Source organism: Rhodamnia argentea, chromosome 4, assembly GCF_020921035.1.
Source record: "Rhodamnia argentea isolate NSW1041297 chromosome 4, ASM2092103v1, whole genome shotgun sequence".
NCBI lineage: Eukaryota > Viridiplantae > Streptophyta > Magnoliopsida > Myrtales > Myrtaceae > Rhodamnia > Rhodamnia argentea.
The window spans coordinates 28,043,021-28,063,202 of record NC_063153.1 but is presented as its reverse complement, the minus strand read 5'-3'; the positions used below and the strand labels follow the sequence as shown (position 1 = coordinate 28,063,202).

Sequence of the window (20,182 nt, the reverse complement as noted above, 5' to 3'; positions counted from 1 at the left end):
GAATTTGATAAAGATAGTCGTTGATTTGGAATTTACACCATCCAAAATCCTATCTGTCAAACTTATTGATTTTAATTTTATTTCTTCCATACCGTTTGCTTTTAATCAAATGTCACAGAAAAAACTTCGATATCAATTGGTAGGAATTGCACATTGTTTCCAAAAAAAAATAATAATAATAATAATAAACCAAGCAAATAGTCCATACTAGCATAATATAATAATGAAAGAACATAATGAAAGAACACACCGGAGAATTTGTTACCCAAGTTCACCCAAACTTGGGCTACGTCTTTGAGTGGAGGCACTCTGCAAATCAATTAAACTTTGAAAAAAGTAGGAATACAATGACAATCTTCTCTCAAGATCATAGCACAAAGAGATTGAGAACACTAATAAAGACGTCATGATGTTTCTTTTTCTTTTTCTCTCTATTCATTACTTTGCACTTCACTACTCTGTGCTTCTTTTTTCTACTGTTGACAGCTTCTACCTTTACACCGCTAATATATGAGGTATAGGTTTTAATATAAAAGCAAAAATAAGAGAAAAGACCAAAAAAAATTAATAATAATTTGGCTTCACCTGCGAATAGACTTTTGGATAGGGAAATGAAAAATTTGTAAGTATTTGGCCAATTTTGCTGAAGTGAGGGTGCAAATGGGCATTGTAAAAGTAGAGATGTATAAATGTGTATTTAGGTAAAACCTAAAGTATGATTTTTGTATTTCCCCTTTTCTTTAAGTTCCTTTCTTCTTTTGTTTCTTCCTCGGTGGTAGATCTAATGCATGACATCACATTATTGCTCGCTTGAAACCGCCACGAGACCTAACCGACGTGTCTCTAGCCATCATCACCTCTTCCACCACCCCTCTCTCTAGAGAGCATAAGTTAAATCGGGAAGTTGTGATCTCAAATTCGGGGTTGCCCTCCTCGTGACCACAGCTATCTATGGTTTTTCGAAAGGGTTTTCTTTATTTGAAAGTATTAGAAACCAGAAATTATGACTTAATGCTAAAACATAACTGAAAATGGCGACCCACCACGGGCATGGCGTGTTTGGTGAGAATCAAACCCTTTGGCGTGGGTGTAAGCCACAGTCGGGGGTTCGAAACTCTCCCAACGCGTTTCTCGGATTTAAGTGGGGGGCCCTTGCTGGTGGGCTGAGGGACCAGCCTCCCTCTAGGTATAGTCGTTGTCGGAAAGGGCGAAGCCCGATTATGACCGGTGGATCATGGATCATCAAAAAAGAAATAAATAAATGAAAATGGCGTGCAATTTGATTCTTCGTGACCAAACTCGGTGTGAAATGGTCGTTTCACATAGACATGACAATTCAACTTTATTAAATTATTCCGTTGGACAGTAGGAAATCTTCAAATGGGTTGGAGCCGACCAGAGAAAAGAGGGATAAATTCGTGGATCGAACAAATTATCAGTTGAACGAGTTGAAGATTGAAATCGTAATCGAACTTTATTTAATGGGGGGCAATGGTTGAATTATGGATATAAACTTTGAAGTTTGACCAGTGTGAAAAATCTGGCCGCTATCCGAGAGATATTATCAAAAAGGAGGCATGAAAAGTCGGCAGGTCTCGCTTCATGTGTCCGCTCTTCCTTTCAAAAACACATTCTCTCGAAGGGAGTCATACAATTCTTAGCTGGTAAGTAGGCCTTCTAATCAATATTATCTAGTTTTATTTATCATGTTGGCTTGAAGTCCAAGACTGGCAATTAAATTTCTTATTTTTTTCCTAATATAGGAATACAAACGCAGAGATCCGGCTTCCTATAAGCTCATAACATAACATGCAACTCCACGAATCAATTAGATGTAATCACAATGTGGTATTGTTAGGCCAGACTTTGGCCTCACACTCCAATTTATTGACATACAGATTTCGATTTATCATCCTTAAACCAGATATTCCTTCAGTAAAAAAAAATCAAAATCAAAATAACGCGATCATCTTCTTTGTAAATTTACATTGTTTTTGTATGGTTAGATTTTACATTCTAATCTTAATTTAGAAAAAAAATCTCCCTAATGAGTAAGTTAGGATATTATGCGAACTCGGTTAAAAATTTTAAGTATGGTATTACTTTTTGACTACCATGCATAAGAGAATTGTAAAGATTAAACGCAATTGGTTGAGGGCTAGTTATCTTACCTTAGCTGGGCTATGAGTTTCAAATGTGTGAATGGGTAAAAACGTTAATTTCCTCTTATCAAGCGATACAAGTATTCACATTTTTGTAGTATCGTGCATCTGAGCACAACAAAATTCGTTCAATCCATCTATCACACAGGATGTACACTGATGACATGATGTTATTTCCCCGTTCTTTGGTCAGATAAGAGCTTGCATCATCCAAATTCGTCTGTTTTCTTCTTTAAAAAAAAAAAAACACTTCCATAAGCATGAAAAAGTTCTGCATGGATGAACTCCACATGAAGAAGACAGATCCTGATGCATTGTACCTTGGCAACCCTCTCTTCAAACCCGGAAATGGCAGGGCTAGCTACCAATTTCTTGAACAGAAGGTTGATAACAAACTTAGTCCTTGGAAAAGAAAGACCTTGTCTTGGGCGGTTAGAGCTTTGTACATTCGATCGGTTGTTCAGAGTAGTTCCATATATGCTACGCAATCTTAATAAAACAGGTTGGACATAACTGTTGGAACATTTTGTTTATAAAGTAAAAAAGTAGTGTTCGACCAAAAAAAATAAAAAATAAAAAGTTAAAAAAAGGAGTGGACTAGGTTTTAGACAAACTAGGTATTTCAACTATGCTTTGATCCTCAAACTGGATTAGGGACTGATACAAGATAGAGACAAATTATGGGCTCCAGCCCTTGAGAGAAAATATCCCCAGCGATCCAATTTTTGGAATCATGACGTTAGTTAAGGCATCAGCATCTCAGTTATGGAAGGCCACATGGACACACTCTTTATTAAGTGGGGGAATGGTAAGTCAATTGAGGTCGGTAATCACCCTTGGATTCCACATGTACCAAATCATTTTCCTTCTTTTGTTGATAAAGATCCTATTCTAAAGCAAATGAACTTGGACCGTAAACAGTCAACACAAGCCACTCTTCAGATTCAGGTTCCAACCTCCATTTGGAGGGATAAGCCGATCAGGCAGCCGGCTATTGATGAAATTCCACGGTTAAATCCGCTCATCAAGTTGCCAATGGAATGACCCTAACTCCGAAATTTGGAACAAAATCTGGAAAGCTAGAGTTTATGATAGGCATAAGATGGTGTTTTCCCGTAGAGCTCACCTGCGTAGGTTATTTCACATTCAAGATCCTTCCTGCTTATTATGTGGAAATTCAGGAGAAGCTTCAATCCATCTATTCAAAGTATGCCCTTTGGCCCAGATTTTATTGAGACAGAGTCCATGAGGTATCGCCTCATCTGATTGGAACTTCACATCACTAGAGAGCTCGACGGTCTTCCCTTTTGAAGAAATTAGACATATAAGCAGCATGATTTGTGCATACTAAGACATGGGACAATGCTCCTGTCCCATAAGGGCCCATGAAAATCCTTTTCACACTATAGAAAACGTGAAACGTACTTCTGACCAATCTGAAAGACAAGACAAATGCATGGTTCGCGAAGCACGAATGATCGATTTTGATGGACGCTTCCCAACTAATCCTTCCATGTCTTCATCTGCTGCAAATCGTGTTTAAAAGTAATCAAAACTCAATTACAGATCAAATCTCACAACCATTCCACGCGCTCTTGCCAATATAAATATATGACGGATTCCTATGGAGCACTATAATTAAGACCTTTGCATTGGATGACGTCAGATTTCTGAGGTCCCTAGCATGAACCGTGTGATGCATGCATACAAAGTCATTACCGTTGCCTCTTATACTACTATTGCACGTAAAGTTCAATGGCTTTATAATTTCATCATGGACTCTGCACGTGACAAGCGTGTTTCTTGAGGCAATTTATTCATAAAATCAAAAATCACACATGTCGGAAGATCGCTAACCTTTTTTAATATCAATCTTCAAGAAATCCATCTAATGGTTGAGTGAAGGCCAACAATGAGTATCAAAGACGACTAGCGTCCTCATTAGTCTTCGTCTTTAATTGATTTTCCTATTTCAGACCATACGTGTCTTTAACATGTGCTGTCCCTTAACCATAATAATGCATAGAAGGACCTTAAAAAAACCCTAGATAGGAGACTTTTGAACGTGTTAATAAGTCAAGAAAATGCCATTAGTTTGCGTGATGATGCTATGCTGTTAGTCGATATGCTACTTCACCCCGTCATCAGGTTAGTTAAGGCATCAGCATCTCAGTTATGGAAGGCCACATGGACACACTCTTTATCAAGTGGGGGAATGGTAAGTCAATTGAGGTCGATAATCACCCTTGGATTCCACATGTACCAAATCATTTTCCTTGTTTTGTTGATAAAGATCCTATTCTAAAGCAAATGAACTTGGACAGTAAACAGTCAATACAAGCCATTCTTCAGATTCAGGTTCCAACCTCCATTTGGAGGGATAAGCCGATCTGGTAGCCAGCTATTGATGAAATTCCACTGTTAAATCTGCTCATCAAGTTGCCAATGGAATGACCCTAACTCCGAAATTTGGAACAAAATCTGGAAAGCTAGAGTTTATGAGAGGCACATGATGGTGTTTTAGAGGACAAAGACTAATGTCTTGCCCTATAGAGCTCACCTGCGTAGGTTATTTCACATTCAAGATCCTTCCTGCTCATTATGCAGAAATTCAGGAAAAACTTCAATCCATCTATTCAAAGTATGCCCTTTGGCCCAGATTTTATTAAGATAGAATCCATGAGGTATCGCCTCGTCTGCTTGAAACGTCACATCACTAGAGATCTAGACGGTCTTCCCATTCGAAGAAATTAGACATATAAGCAGCATGATTTGTGCATAGTAAGACATGGGACAATGCTCCTGTCCCATAAGGCCCCATGAAAATCCTTTTCACACGGTATAAAACGTGAAACATACTTCTGACCAGTCCAAAAGACAAGACAAATGCATGGTCCTCGACGTACGAATTATCAATTTTGACGGACGCTTCCCAACTAACCCGTCCATGTCTCCATCTGCTGCTAATCACGTTTAAAAGTAATCAAAACTCAATTACAGATCAAATCTCACGACCATTCCACGTACTCTCGCCAATATAAATATATGACCGATTCCTATAGTGCACAAATTAAGAAATTTGCATTTGATGAAGTCAATTTTCTGAGGTCTCTGGCATGAACCATGATGCATGCATATGACGTCATTATCGTTGCCTCTTATACTACTATTGCACGTAAAGTTCAATTGCTTTACAATTTCATCATGGACTCTATCTGTGCCAAGCGTGTTTCTTTAGGTAATTGATTTAGAAAATCAAAAATCATGCGCATCGGAAGATCGCCAATCTCTTCGAATATAAACCTTCAAGAAGTCCATCGACCAGTTGAGTGAAGGCCAACAATGAGTATCAAAGACAACTAGCGTCCTCATTAGTCTTCTTCTACTACTGATTTTCCTGTTTCAGACCATACATGTCTTTAATAAGTATTGTCCCTTAAATATAAAAATGCATAGAAGGACCTTAAAAAAAAAACCTAGATAGGAGACTTTTGAACATGTTAGTAAGTCAAGAAAATGCCTTTAGTTTACGTTATGATGGTGTCAGTTGATATGCTACTTTATCCCGTCATGTATTGGCGTTATTTGAGGTGTCCACGTTCTCTACGTGCAAAATTGATCACCAACAAAAGTTGCTTTATTGCTTCTTCTGGAGGGTTAATTGACACCAAAGAAAGTCTTGGTCTAGTCAAGAAAATTAGGGACTTTGCACGGACTGTACAATCAGGGTCAAGACATGAAAACAGTGCTCAATTTAGAAATAATTTTTCTTAGTGATGTGACGAGAAAGTCACAAATCCTACCACCATGAATTGTCAGATTGGGAAGATATTGTAATGCCAAGATGCCATCTTCTATTCCGACAAAGAAAAAGAATACTCCTTACCAAATTTTTTTATATCGACATAGGGTCTGTTTGGTTCAGCATTGCAAATAAGCATTGGGGCTCCAAATCCCTTGGCCAAATGCAAATGGTGTTTGGCATTTTTGACTCACTTTGGGAAGATCAATTCCATCTCAAATCTTCTCCTTAGCAAAGTACCTACATAAATACACTTTACCAAACACTACTTGCATTTTGAAAAAGGCCTTTAGCCCAAAGGTATTTGCATTTTCTCAAAGTCCCTTGGCCAAATTCTGAACAAAAAGCAATAATACCTACACATTGAACTTCACGCATTTTACAAACACTTCATTGAGTTTCGATTATAATATGATAATATATTCAATTTCGAGCTATGTCGAGGAAGTTTCGTTTGATCAAGAACGGGGCAACATAACCCTTAAATTTTTCAAAGTCTTTCCATAGAAATTGATGCAGTCGAATCAAAATGCGATTATTTTTTCTAATGAAGTGATATGTAAAGTGATTACCACAATCTGTAACATCCAACTCAGCCCCCCCAACAAAAAATTTTAGATAATAGATCAATTTGAAAACAAAAATTTAAGAAAATAAACCTACAACGGGCATGGTATGTTTGATGATAATTGAACCCTTTGTCGATAGTCGGGGGTTCGAAACTCTCCCAACACGTTTCTTAGACTTAAGTGGGGGGTCATTGCTGGTGAGTAGCGGGGCTAGTCTCCCTCCGGGTATAGTCGCCGTCGGAAAGGGCGTTCACCCCGCCCAAAGGGTGGTTAGTGAGTTGGCCCGATTACGACCGGCGGATCCTAGATTACAAAAAAAAAATTAAGAAAATAAGTAAAATAGGGTAGATTGACTCCCTGCTAATGATAACGCTCGAAATATGTCGACTCGGCTCGACCTCAGCCCCTTTACTATTGCTTGTACATGTGTTATCGTTAAGTTTTCTCAACTCCATCACATATGATGAAATTGTTCGAAGATTGACATTTTCTAGCTCAAAAAGAAAATATGTGTGCGAGGAATAGATTTAGAACCAAGATTAAGGAGAATGCTTGAATAGAGGGAATGTTGAACATATGGAGATTTTAGAGGGATCGATATCAATGGTGACTTATTATTTCAATGAAACATTTATACAAGAGAATATGTATTATATGATTACCTACTGAAAATCTTATCGGATTCTATTGTAGAAGATGGAATTGTTTTTGAAGAATTTGCCACCAAAAAAGAAACCCTTGCATAACATCGAGAAAAATGACCATAATTTTTTTTTTCAGTAGATCAGCTTAAACAAGTGTCTTAAACTAGCCAATATAGATGTTTCTACCCTATCGAAGTGTACATGACATATATGTTTGTAATAAACTCCTTTCCGAGAGAGTTGAATAAGCGGTATCCCGTTGAAATGATTTGGGACTGATTGTTTAATATTGGCTATAATTTACGTATTAGAGCAGTATTTATTATTTAATATCATGCAAAGCATTGGTCTGGCTCGTGAAGCACGTTGGTCCAGACTCCAGAAGATAATTTCCAAGATTCGACCTCTTCAAATTTGGGAATGTTCAGTCAAAACTTCTCGATAAAGGAAATTATTTTCTATGAAAATGATTTTCCAGGAAAATGAATAGTTTTCACTTGTTTTGTGGTTTAGAGAAAGTGATTTCCGTTTTTCCAAAATGGAAAGTTGTTTTCCCCATTCTAAAGTTCTTGTTTTCAGTCAATGAAAAACGTTTTTCTTAGATCGATTAAATTTTTGTTTTCCAAATACCGGAAAGTTAAAAAACAATTTCTTAAAAATAGTTCTCCTTCAAACAAACGCACTCTTAGTTGAACTTTCAAACCCACATCCCGTGTAGATCAAGAAAGTCTAAATCCCCATATTGTGTTTGGTTGTTAGGATTAGATTAAGATAGGCTTAAAATGGCAAGAGACTTGTTATATCCTATGTCTTGTTTGCTAGATGTTCGGATATATTCTAACTTATGACTAAACAAATAATAACAACAAATAAATATTATTAGAACAAAAAAAACCTGACGTACTTTGTATATCAATTGACGACCACGTGTGGTGGTCGCGGTTTCTGAAGGCGACCACCATGACAGGGTTGCTAACCATGAGGGGGATAAGATTTAGCTCGTGAGAGGACATCTGAGATGCAACAGCATGTAGTGGTTACTGTCTCCGTGAGGTGTAACTGCTGCTAGTGGTTGTCGAAGGAAGGCAACAGCGCTGGCGTCGTGGCCAAAACTACGGAAACCTGGCCATTGCATTGACGACAGACAGTAAATCTTTCATGCGACCACCATGGACAACAGCTAAGTTGTGGTTGAAAGCAGCAGCATGGTGGCCCCACTGGTTTTCCAAGCATATACGCAAGATATTTTCGTATATGCTCTCTTGGTTTTTTTCTCCTCTTTTAAAATTTTTAAATCAAATCGAGGTGGGATAACTCCTAGAGGCAGGGTAGATTATCGCGACTGTTTATTTAACACATCCGTGTTTATTCCATCCAAAATGTGTCACCAAACGCCGGGTAAAACAGTTTTTATTCTATTGGGTCCTTATCCGAGTCACCAAACGCGCTCCAAGTGTGTTTTTTTTTTTTTTTTTGTCCAACTAGGGGATTAACTTGGTGGTTTAACTCTTGATTTGGGCGTGAAAGATCCTGAGTTCGAATTACAAAATCTCCCGCTTAGAGTAACAATTAGGAGACACCTGTCATATTGTAGATGAAACCTTTACCTAATATACAAGGACAAATGGACTGATATACCATATGTAATGGAAATTACATTAGCAGGACTATAAATCAAAATATCTTCCGATTAGATCTCTATTATTAGTAAGGCAGTTCCTTCACCTAAAAGCGAAGTTAATTTAGCAGCTCTTTCCAAAATGTGTGAATGCAAATGGAAAATATTTCCTAGATAAACTTCACAATTGGGTGATCTTTGTTAAAGAAGAGACATTTGTCGATAAGCCTGTGCGTGTTTGAAGAGATCATTGTAAATGATTGTAGTGTATTATTTGGAGCAATTTTCATGCATTAGTAGAGATTAATTAAGCCGAAAAATTTATATATACCATGCGTGACCAAAAAAAAAAATCCTAAACAAAGGTTCCTAAGTCAATAAACATCCCTGTCACTGGTGGCGGTCAATCTCTTGATGATGTAGTCGACACGGACATCGCCATCCTCACATCATTTAAATAACTTTATCTCCCTGATTTATTTGTTGTTGATTCTTAGGTTACAAAGAATCCCCCACAAAAGTCTTGGTCGTGTCAAGAGAACACTAAATACATTTCCACCAAATTGTTTAGAATGGATTGGTTAGCTTCCTGGACTTCTCTCATTGTAAAGTAGAAAAGTAAAGGAGCAAGGGAACAACAATAACATAATGATGTTCTTGAAGAACTGAAAAGTCTTCAAATTGAGTCAGAGAAACGTCAAGTTCAAGACTGACAGAGAGAGTGCGCAATGGGAATGGGGAAGTTTCAAAGCAGAATTTTTGGGAATTGCTTTTCCCCCCGGTTCATCCCACCTCTTAGATCATTTTTTAACTATTCGGGACATATCAAGCATCATCAAATATCGAATAAAATAAAAGTTTTAGGAGTTGGAAATCAAATTAATTTTAAGCATACCATTTGATTGCCTAGCATTTTGAATCATTGGAGAAATTAAAGCAACAATTTTAATTTGTTGTGCATTAAGTTGATTATAAGAGAGTTTTTTTTTTTTTTTTTGGTTGGAATTATAAGAGAGTTCAACTGGGCAATTTGATCACATCTAGATTACTCCAAACATATATATATGTATCAAGTAATTTAAATGCGAAAGTAATTTTATCCCAATATAATATAGTATCCATTTGTACTCGTATGTAATATTTGGAAAACATACCAAAAGCTAAAGGTTTTCTTAGAACGTGGAGTCATCCAGTTATAGAGGCCTTATAACACTCAATCCAACACTCCGGCCCATATGAATTGATGCTTAGAACTAAGGCCCAATCAAAAATCACTTTTGGAAATCTTCATGAGTAATCTTTTGTCAAATGTCTTGACATTCCTACATTCGTTTGCAAAATTGCAAACAATGTAGCTCGCATAATGGGATGGGCCTACATTGAACAACTTCACAACTTTGATAAAAATAGCATAAATTTTGGGATGATGTCGAGGGTACCTATACAGTTAAATTTGGAGAAACGAAGGAGGGTAAGGGCAACACTAATTAAGTAAAGAAAGGCCTGCTAGAAACTTACCCAAAAAGAGTTTCATCATTTTTCAGAAGATCACTAAAAATATTCACCATGCATGAATATATGTTCTTCTATAAGCTTCCATTTGATATTCTGTTTCATGTAGTTGAAAGAATAAGTTGGCATATTGGTGTGGGGATAATGTATGAGAACATAAATGACAGAAATCTTTATTTAAAAATGTCTAAAGTGACAATTGAAGAGTGAAAAGAATAATAATGTTGCACAAATAACCTGAAAAGGAATTAGTTGAGAACAGGAGATGAGAAATGAACAAAATAGACATTCACAACCCCACTCTTTTTCTTTGAAGGTTTAGCGGTTAGGTCGTCTCCGTGCCAACTTTCGTGCATCTTGATTGATTGGTCTATTTTCCCGGGCAATCTTAAAGTTGCAATTCACCATTTATGCTTGGGGTATCCAAAGTTTTATTTCTATAATGCTTTCAACAAGACTTGAATCCGAAACTACAAGGAAAACAACAAACTCTTTTGCCATCTAAACCAACCAAACTTGATGCGCATGGTATTAGTCTATTAGATATTTAGGCGATGACAATAGTTTTATGTTATTAAGGAATCAATAAAATTGCAAATGCTGAAAATGGTTCATGAAGCTCAAAGGGAAGAAAAAGAACTTGAGTAAGACACAAAAAAAGTCGAGGAATACCACTTAAACGAGGTTAAGAGATAAGAAGATATATAAGCCAAAGCTCATTTGATTCTTGTTTGTGGTGGATTAAATTTTTGACGGGCTTCCTAAGAACGTTGGTAACTCGTTTCAAAATGGGCCACCAAATTATAAATGGACTAATATTTGATATGTGAATATAGGAAAGATACAATAATTGCATCCCAACTTTGTCATTGACAAACATTAACCGGAGGATATGACGGATATTACACTTGTTCTACGATTGATTCGACTTTGCAAATGGGTTTTGGGGCTCTAAAGGCCCATGGATAGATGCAAATGGTGTTTGATAAAATTTTTTAAACCTTTGTGGAGATGTGATTGCATTTCCAATGCCATTGGCCCAATGAAAATCCAACCTAGTTATGAGCTTCGAAGCATTTTCAGAATGCTAATTTGTTTTGTTTTTTTCCAACTTTTCTCTTGATAAACTTCTGCAATCTCTCGTCGACAATCAAACAAGGCTCATCTTGCTGCTTCCCTAGAGACGTCTACTGAACCGGAGACTTTCCAATCCCTTAACTCCATAGGGCACCTCTCGCATGATCCTGTACAAGACAAATTCTGTCTTTACCCTCACCATTTTCACCTCGCCCAACATTCCAAGTGAGCCCAACTTTGATGGCTGGTGGTGGCGTAAGCATTGGCGAGTTTCGTCTAAGGTCGTGCGACCTAAGGTTTCATGACCCTACACATGACCTCAGACGAGTGCCGCTAGTATCAGATTTGACTCGCTAGTAACTTGAGCTCTTTATCTTTATTTGACCAAAGGTTTGAGGATTTTTTTAATGGGATAATTACCCAAAAAAAATTTCTAAACCTATTGCAATTGTGTCAGTTCACTCCTCTACCTTTTTTTTTTTTTTTTTTGCCAATTGAGTTCTAAACCTTTTATATTTGTGCCAATTCAGCTCATCGAGCCAATTTATCTGGAAATTGTTGACATGAACACCAATTGTCCTATGTAGTGCGATCGGTGCAAACTTGGACAGCTGTTAATAATATTTTAATATATTTTTGAATTTGTTACTATTTTTTATATTTTTATTTTTCCTTGTATTTTCTCTCTTTTTTTCCCTTCCTTCTTCCTTAGCCGACCACCAGATTCACTGACCAGCCAGAGGGGAGGGCCAGCATGTTCAAACAAATATTAAAATAGAAATTGTCAAGGTTGTGCTTGATCCTGTGTAAGGGATTTGATCTACGAAAGAAATGTCGAAACCCCATAGGAAGAACTGGGAGATGGATCACTGACATAGAGGAACGAAGAGAGACGAAACTGAGAGACAAAGGCCACACACACAAAACCATACACATTTTTTAAGTAGATGGAGGCAATGGACATCAAGAGTTCTTACAAATACGAAATGTACTTAAGCTTCAGAGGGTCAGATCCTGGTTCCGCCTTTGTTAGTCATCTCTACTAAAGCTTCCGCCATATGGGGATCTGCATGTTCATGGACGATGAGGAACTCGTCCCTGGAGAGGATATTGAGTAGCCGCTTTACCCACGCAATCAAGCGTTCCAAGGTTGTCATTCCCTATCACAGAAATATGCATCGAGCGCATGGTGCCTCTGAGAGCTGGCTCGGATGGGGGAGGGCCACAAGACGATAGGCCAGATCATCATGGTCGTCTTCTTCAACTTCACGTCATGAAATTAGATTAACACATTAGTTACAAGTAACAATAGCCTGTTCTAACCTAACCAATACATATGTTTTGCAAACTCATTTGCAATCCATTTTCTTTAACCCGCTCTCAAGAACGAATCCAAATCCTTCATGGCCCTCCTCGATGCATACGAAGCCTCCCCTTCTCAGGTCACTTCAATCCCGCTTATGTTTATATGGTAAATACCATCGTCTTCAACGATCATTTTTATTCCAGCACATTTATCTCCTGTAAATGACAAGAATTTATGTACATAAATATTCATATGATCACATATCACACTCGCGAGATATTATTGAGGTGCTCATATCATGCTAAAATACCAGGAAGTTAGAGTGAATTGTAGCTCTTTTTGAGTTGCTTTTGCATAACTTATTGCAGTCGTTATGCGTCTTCTATTCAGAATCAATTAAACGTATTTATATTATATCAATATGCATTGATATTTGAAGCCGTCTATAATTTTCTCATTATTCTGTAGTTAGTAAAATAATTCAGCATTTGTTTGGCATAAGAACTGTTTTCTATTTGAATAGATGATTCTAAATAAATTTGACAATTAATTGCAGAATTAAATGAAACAAGTCAAATAGACCACCAATTCAGAATCTGAATAAAGTCCAACAAGTAATTCAGCACAAAAATGTGCAATATTCTAAACATGACAAAAGGAGTTTAGAGTTTGAGAGAATTGCACACAAGATTTATATTGGTTTGACTAAAATCAAGCCTAAGTCCACTCTCCTACCCCGATAGCCAATAAGTTGGATTTCACTAGATGAATCATTGGAAGGTTACAAATGATTTCACTCTCACATTCTTATAAAACCTCTCAAAGAAAGATGTTTTAGCTCACGAAAACAAGTATGAATCTGAATCACTCTAGCACTTTGGAATCCTTAGTACCGATTGCACACCGCAAGCAACACCATGGATCTCATTTTATACTCCTTCAACCTTGAACTAGCCGTTGTAAAGGTCCTCTGAAGGATCACCCTTCAATAGCTGATTAGACATTATCAATCTTGATTAGAAGAGACTGTATCTAAAGAGATTTGATAGCTATTGTGCATAATCCGAACCCTTCAAATTCGGTCGCTCGTACAACCGAATCTTCGGTTCCCGTAAGTAGAGTTCTTCAGATATGGAAGTTTTCCTATCCCATGGAAAGTAATTTCCAATCAAAGATATTCTACTAATTTGACGTAGAATAATTTTGTCATTCAAAGATTACAAACTTCCATAAATATCGAAGCCATAATGGACACTTGCCAACGTGGGTTTCAAAATCTGGAAAAAGTATATTGTAGAATCCGAACATAATTCAGAAACAGTCTTCAAAGTAGAAGAGTCTCTTGAATTTGAATAGACTAGAACAGTGAATATGAGCTTGATAAAGTCCTTGTTGATATTTCACGCATGTCTTCTTCAAAGATGATAGTTGAATCTTCACTCAATCTGAATAATATGATTTAACTTATTTAGAAGCAAATATATGACGACTACATCTAAGTCTAAACACTAGGTTTGGAACAAGGTAAGCTTTTTCATTCCCGTGTTATACCGACAACAAAGTATTTTAGAGCATTAACTAGTTTTTTTTTTTTAAATAGGATAGTTTTGTCATAATCAAAATATTCAAAAGGAGGTTCTCTCAATAGTTACGGTTTCGCCCTTCAGCCAGCCTAGACGAAAACACAAACTACATGTTTTAATACTTGTGCCAAAATAAATCTGTCCATTTTAAGAGAAACAAGAAAACTACGTGGCTGCTTGGAAATAATCTTATAAGTTTGCTCTCAACACTTCCGACTAATTTCAATAGCTTTTAAATTCATAACACAATCCGCAGATTGTGATTTGAGAATTGTTTTTAAGTTATCCCATTCTTAGGATTCAAGAAATCTAAGTCCAATGTAGACAATGTTCAACACTTACTTCAACATATATTCGGTTTGACTGCAGTGTGTTTTAAATAAGATAAACTTCACAAACCCGAATTAGTGTTGACACCTAAACTTTGATGGCTTATTTAGTGATTCACTGCATAGAAAATTAGGGATCAACCTCGACCTCTTAATAAGAAATATTAGTTAGATTGCATATAGATATTGGGAGCTTTCGCATTAGTATAATACACACATATAATTGCATTGAACCGGCGATGGGTGATTTGACTGAATGTTTTTGAACTTAATTTAATTAACTGGACTGAACCCATAAGAGCATTTATTTTTTGCCAAGCCCATGGGATACTAGACGGGGTCGAATATTGTGAAACTTAAATGCCAATGAGAGAAATCGATTTATTTTAGAAAGGCAAACATTTTTTTTTTTTTTGGTCAGATAGAAAAGGCAAACTTGGGGAGTAATTAAAGCTGGATATTTCGCTTTTTTTTTTATTTTTTATATTTTGGTCTAAGCTGGATATTTAGATTTTTCATTTATTTTTTGTTTTTTTTTTTTTTTTTTCGAAGCTGGATATTTCGTTTGAAATGATCAAAATCTGCCAGAGGAAGATAAAAACCCTAGACTTTACCTATAAATCCATTCATTGAGGGTCCACAAGAGGGGCAACGAAGAAAGGAAGAGAGTCGCGTCCTGCAGAATCAGAGGGTTCTCTCTCTCGAAAGGAAAAGACAGCGAGAGGGGGAAGAGAGAAGACAGACGTACGTCCACATCCAGGAGGAGCACATTCCATACATCCTTTACGCACGAAGGTTCAAAATTTTTCCAAAAGACAGCGAGAGGGTTTGCCCCTCTTGGTTCTCATTCTGACGCCTCCCTTTCAGTTCCATCGATTTCGTGGCGTCCGGATTTTTTCGGTGTTTTCCTGAGCGCGATCTTATAGACTGGTCTCATCAGCAACATCAGCGGTTCCGCAGCCACCCAGATGATTTCTAGCGACAACCACGGCATCCCAACGTCGCTCCTGCACTGAACCATTGCAGTGCCGCCACTCCGGTAGCCCCCTAACGCTTGTCCTCTGCCCGGATTCGATGTTGTTACTTTTCGTCCTTCCGGCAGTTCTGCATATCCTTTCCGTGCTACCTTGGTGGGCCACAGTTTAGCTTAGTCCCTGTATCCCGGCTCTGCCTCTTCACCTACAAACCTAGGCAAAGCGTCCCGCACCAGCAAGAAAGAGCCGAGCCACGATCTTACTGTGATCCGCGAGGAGTCAGGCCGACGTAGCCCTCCGATCAACAACACTGATGGAAAACAGTAAATTGTTTCCGGGAGTGTTGTCGCGAGCACTCAACGGCGGCCACTGCGAGACACACCACAGGTGACCAGCCGAGCTGCTTGATGCGTTCCAATTTAGGTAAAAATCTTATACATTTGATTTGATTATTGTCTAATTTAAATTACTGTTATTTACCGTGCATTATCTCTTGGGATTTTAGGGGCCACACGAATTAGGAGATTTTCCTAATTTAACAATGTGCTCAAATGGACAGTTCAATCTACTACTAGAGAGAGACTCAGACTTAGCGATTGCACGGAAAATCACGGTTCGTCGATTTTACCCCTTTCCAAATTTGGATTGGCTGGGTGCTTTTAAATTTCTGCTGTTAATTTGACGTAATTTGATTTATGCGGGTAATATCTGATGTTGATTTGGTTGCATTCAATGGTCATCTATTGTTGTAGATAGCAATTTAGTTTGATTCTTTCCTAATTTGAAAATACCAAAAACATTTAAATTGTTAGCTTTAAGATAGAATTTAAATTTAATCTTTCCTAACAAGATGAGGATAGTTTTGGATAGGACGCAATTTACACTTTCCTGATAGGATATGTTAGTTTATTTGGATAGAATCTTCATGTTATGATATTATTTATAGTTAAGATAATATTTCGATTTAAATCGGGATTTAAGCTAGGTTAATTCCAATTTTCAATTTAGATAATACCCAACTTTATAATTCACATTAATTCTTAATTTCGAATTTAACCAAAAATATCCCTTGCATATCATTTAGTCAATTATATGTCTTAAGTTAACTTAATAAGGTTGCATGCCATGATAGAGTAGGTCATGTAGACTATAATTTAGAATTAGTTTCACATTGCATGCATTGCATATATCCTAGCTCTAATTTAAATTGGGACTCAGAAATCATGGTTAGGTTACTCATTTTTTTATTTCTTGATTTTTACCTGAGTGTGAATTATTGCCTTGATGCAATTTAGTTTAATGTTTTTGGTTTATTGCATGTTTCATTCAATGGTTGTGCACCCGCATAAATGCCTCACATGTTAGGAAATATGCCATAAAATTAATCCAAGGGCATTAGCATAATTTGGCTTAACCAAATCTCTGAACCAATTTAATTTCTGGTTCGTAAAAGTAAGGTTAACTCTCTTGTACTATACTTAATGTCTAATCAACCTACCAAAAGGATTAGTGAAAACTCCTTAATGAAATGAATTTGACATGATAATCAAACCCCAAGTTGAGATGGGTAGAGCTTGGGAGAGCTCAAGCTAAGTCTTTGGACTTAGAAGTCCCTCAACTTCTGATTTTTTCGGATGGTCACAACAATCAACTGAGTTACTCCTGCTGCAAATGAGGGTTTGTCCTGAATATTGAGACCAAGGACAAAACAATACGAGGATGCACAAAGAAGGAAATTCTTGCATATTCAATCCACCATCAGGGGTTATTTTGAGGGGAAATCTACCTTTCCTGAAATCAAGTGCAAACATGGCTATAATGAGAACAAAAATCCACTACATGCAATATTCCAATAAACATATTTATAATATCGATTAACTGAAGAAAACCGGAGGAATACTTTGAGTTGGTGGGTTGTGCCCAAACTTCAAGCGGGTCAGTCTCATGCTGAGATAACATTAGAAGGAGCTGCTTCCTCTTCTCTCTTCCAACGTTGTAATTCTCCATGGCACCCCAGACAGCATGTTATTTGTTATTCTGCATGCTCCATAATTATCATATCAGCACCCAACTCCCTTGGGTTAAAGAAAACGATGGGATAAAAAGGAGAAGTGATAATAAACAAAAGAAATAAAAACAAATAAAAACAAATAAAAAACAAAGAGGCTTAGTGCAGGCGTTTATGGTTTAGAAGAATAGGAAAATGGGCTTGGTGCTATATTGTAGTAGATCTGAGCTTGGTTTAAATTAGATGCACCTGGGCTAGAACTTTTGTGTAATGGGTTTTTAAGAGTTTAAGAGCTAACAGGAGCTTCGCCTAATTGAGCCGAAGCGGTGCTAATTTAGTCCACATTCGAGCAAGACCGAGCTCGGTCACTATTTTCCGCGTAAAAATAATGTTCGAATATCAAAACATTAAAAATTAATTATAAAAAATAAAAAATTCAAAAAATTAGAAACTTGATTAGAAATAAAGGTCTTAATTAAGTTGTTAGATTTTAGCTCTAGATTTAGCTTAATTTTATGTAGTTAGCACGCATTTAATCTAAGAGTTTTAGTGAGCACCTTTTTTTGTGAGTTTAGGAGGTTAATCTTTTATAAAGAAATCAGATTACATTTGAATTTAGCTCATGAGGGTTGTTGTCCTGGGGCTTAGAATAAAGCTATGTATATTATTGACCTTAATAGTAGCGTGTTTTATTTCTCGTGCCTTATTTTAGGCGATTTCAATGTCTTGGTTGTTTACTTATCGCATTATTTTTAAATAATTATATGTTAATTTCCTTTCTAGATTAGGTTAAGATTAGTTTAGATTTCAAACGAAAACAAACTCACAAAAACATTTTCATGATCATTTAGTATTGGTGATAGCATGGTCACTTAGGTAAACAACCAACTAGTTAAAAGTATCGAAAGGGTGATAATTAGACAATTAGTGTAATCAAGTCCCGTACTTAGAACCTCTGGTTGCATAGAAATAGAAACGATACTCTCGCCTCTCTATTGGTTTCTAACCGACCCTAAATAACGACTCCTTGAACTATTAGGTTATTAAAGAATTAAAAAACAAAAATCCAATATCGTGCCAGGTTTGGGCTTGTGAGGTTCCCGCCCTTTTGGGTAATACCCCTACACCTATTGCATTTTCCCATTTCGGATGGAAAAGGGAGGTCACGACAAGAGAATTTATTGGCACAACATTCTTTCTGTAGCATTTTTCATGGAGAGTATAATGCCTAAATAATCAATAAAAGCTATTCCTTCTATCACTATTTTCGTACTTCATGTGTTTATGGATACTGTGGTGCCTAACAAGATGACACAAGTTATCCCCACATGAAATGTACAGTAAGTAGATAATTTACCTTGATCAAATCAGACCGTATAAAATAGTTACTCCATTTAAACAAGACAATGAACATCAACATTATTGGAGTAAATTAAAGCAAAATAGATATCATGCTAAAATAAACAAGCTTTAGGAAAAGATGAAGACACTAAGTAAAAGATATAGACAAATAGATCCATCCAAATAGCAATAGATCACAATATTGCTATTCTCTCTACCCTTCCAAGCGGTGAACACATGCATGCATAGCAATGGTCAAGATCGGGTTTAATTCCATCCATAGAGAAGAACATTAACAAGATTAAACGAAACCATACAAACAGACTTTAAGTTTTAATGCCAAGTACCAATGATATTTTATCATGTAAAAAGAAAAATATGAAAGCATAGCAAAAACTAACATCCACCAACTCTTGATGATTTAGCTAGTTCAGAAAAACATAGTAGTATTAACTGTACGTGTATTAAGGTGAAGCCTCGTTGTCTACCCTCGTCATTATCTCTATCGCATCAATGTTCCTTTGTAGCTTTATCTCCCTCGCCGCAGTCCCCCATGGGGTATATGTATCGAAAAACAATCACAGCTCCTCTAACGTCAGCCCCTTGGTCTCCGACATTTATATGTAAATGAACATGCACACTAAGCATATAATCCCAAGAAAAAAAAAGTGACCTTGTCAAGGGTAATCACCTTGTATAGCAGTAAGAACACTAATGACAACACTACACTCATCAGCGGGTTCATGGCAACGCCAATTGTGTGACCTTGTGCACACAGCCTCAATAGGAAGATTTTGAGCTATACACCCATGTGATCGGCCTATGCCGATGGGTAGGATGTCATGTAGAGCAACAATGAGGGGATGCACATGGCCATCGCCAATGTGGGCTTGTGCCTCTATGGTAAAAGGTAATGAGGCACATTCCTAGGGAGATGAACGAGACGATCATCTCACCAATGCTGCTTAGCAACAATCGTGCCGCCCGACCATGCGAAGGTAGAAGATGTGGATGAGGATAGCAATTGTCTTTATAATGTGGATTGTCATGGTCAAGAAGAGCTTTTCGTTTGAAGAGGTGATGTTGGCCTTCTCGAAAAAGTGAAAGCTAAGGAGGAGAATGATGTCAATGCTAGAGAGCTGTTGGATTAAGTTGATCCCAATAGCGCATATGAGTATGTGGAAAATACACGGAGTCGGACGGTAGAGATCCCGCCACATGTCCTCCATGCTACTCTACATGTTGATCTAAGCAACA

At 37.1% G+C, this 20,182-nt stretch overlaps 1 long non-coding RNA gene across 1 annotated transcript; it reads right to left on the bottom strand.

Annotated features, from left to right (window-relative positions):
• Positions 1 to 6,217: 6,217 nt before the first annotated feature.
• LOC125314749 lies at positions 6,218 to 17,658 on the bottom strand. The gene is made up of 3 exons (XR_007198178.1): positions 17,403 to 17,658; positions 10,791 to 10,796; positions 6,218 to 6,229 (listed from the first exon to the last, which is right to left on the bottom strand). It is a non-coding gene; the product is annotated as an uncharacterized LOC125314749 (long non-coding RNA).
• Positions 17,659 to 20,182: the final 2,524 nt, after the last annotated feature.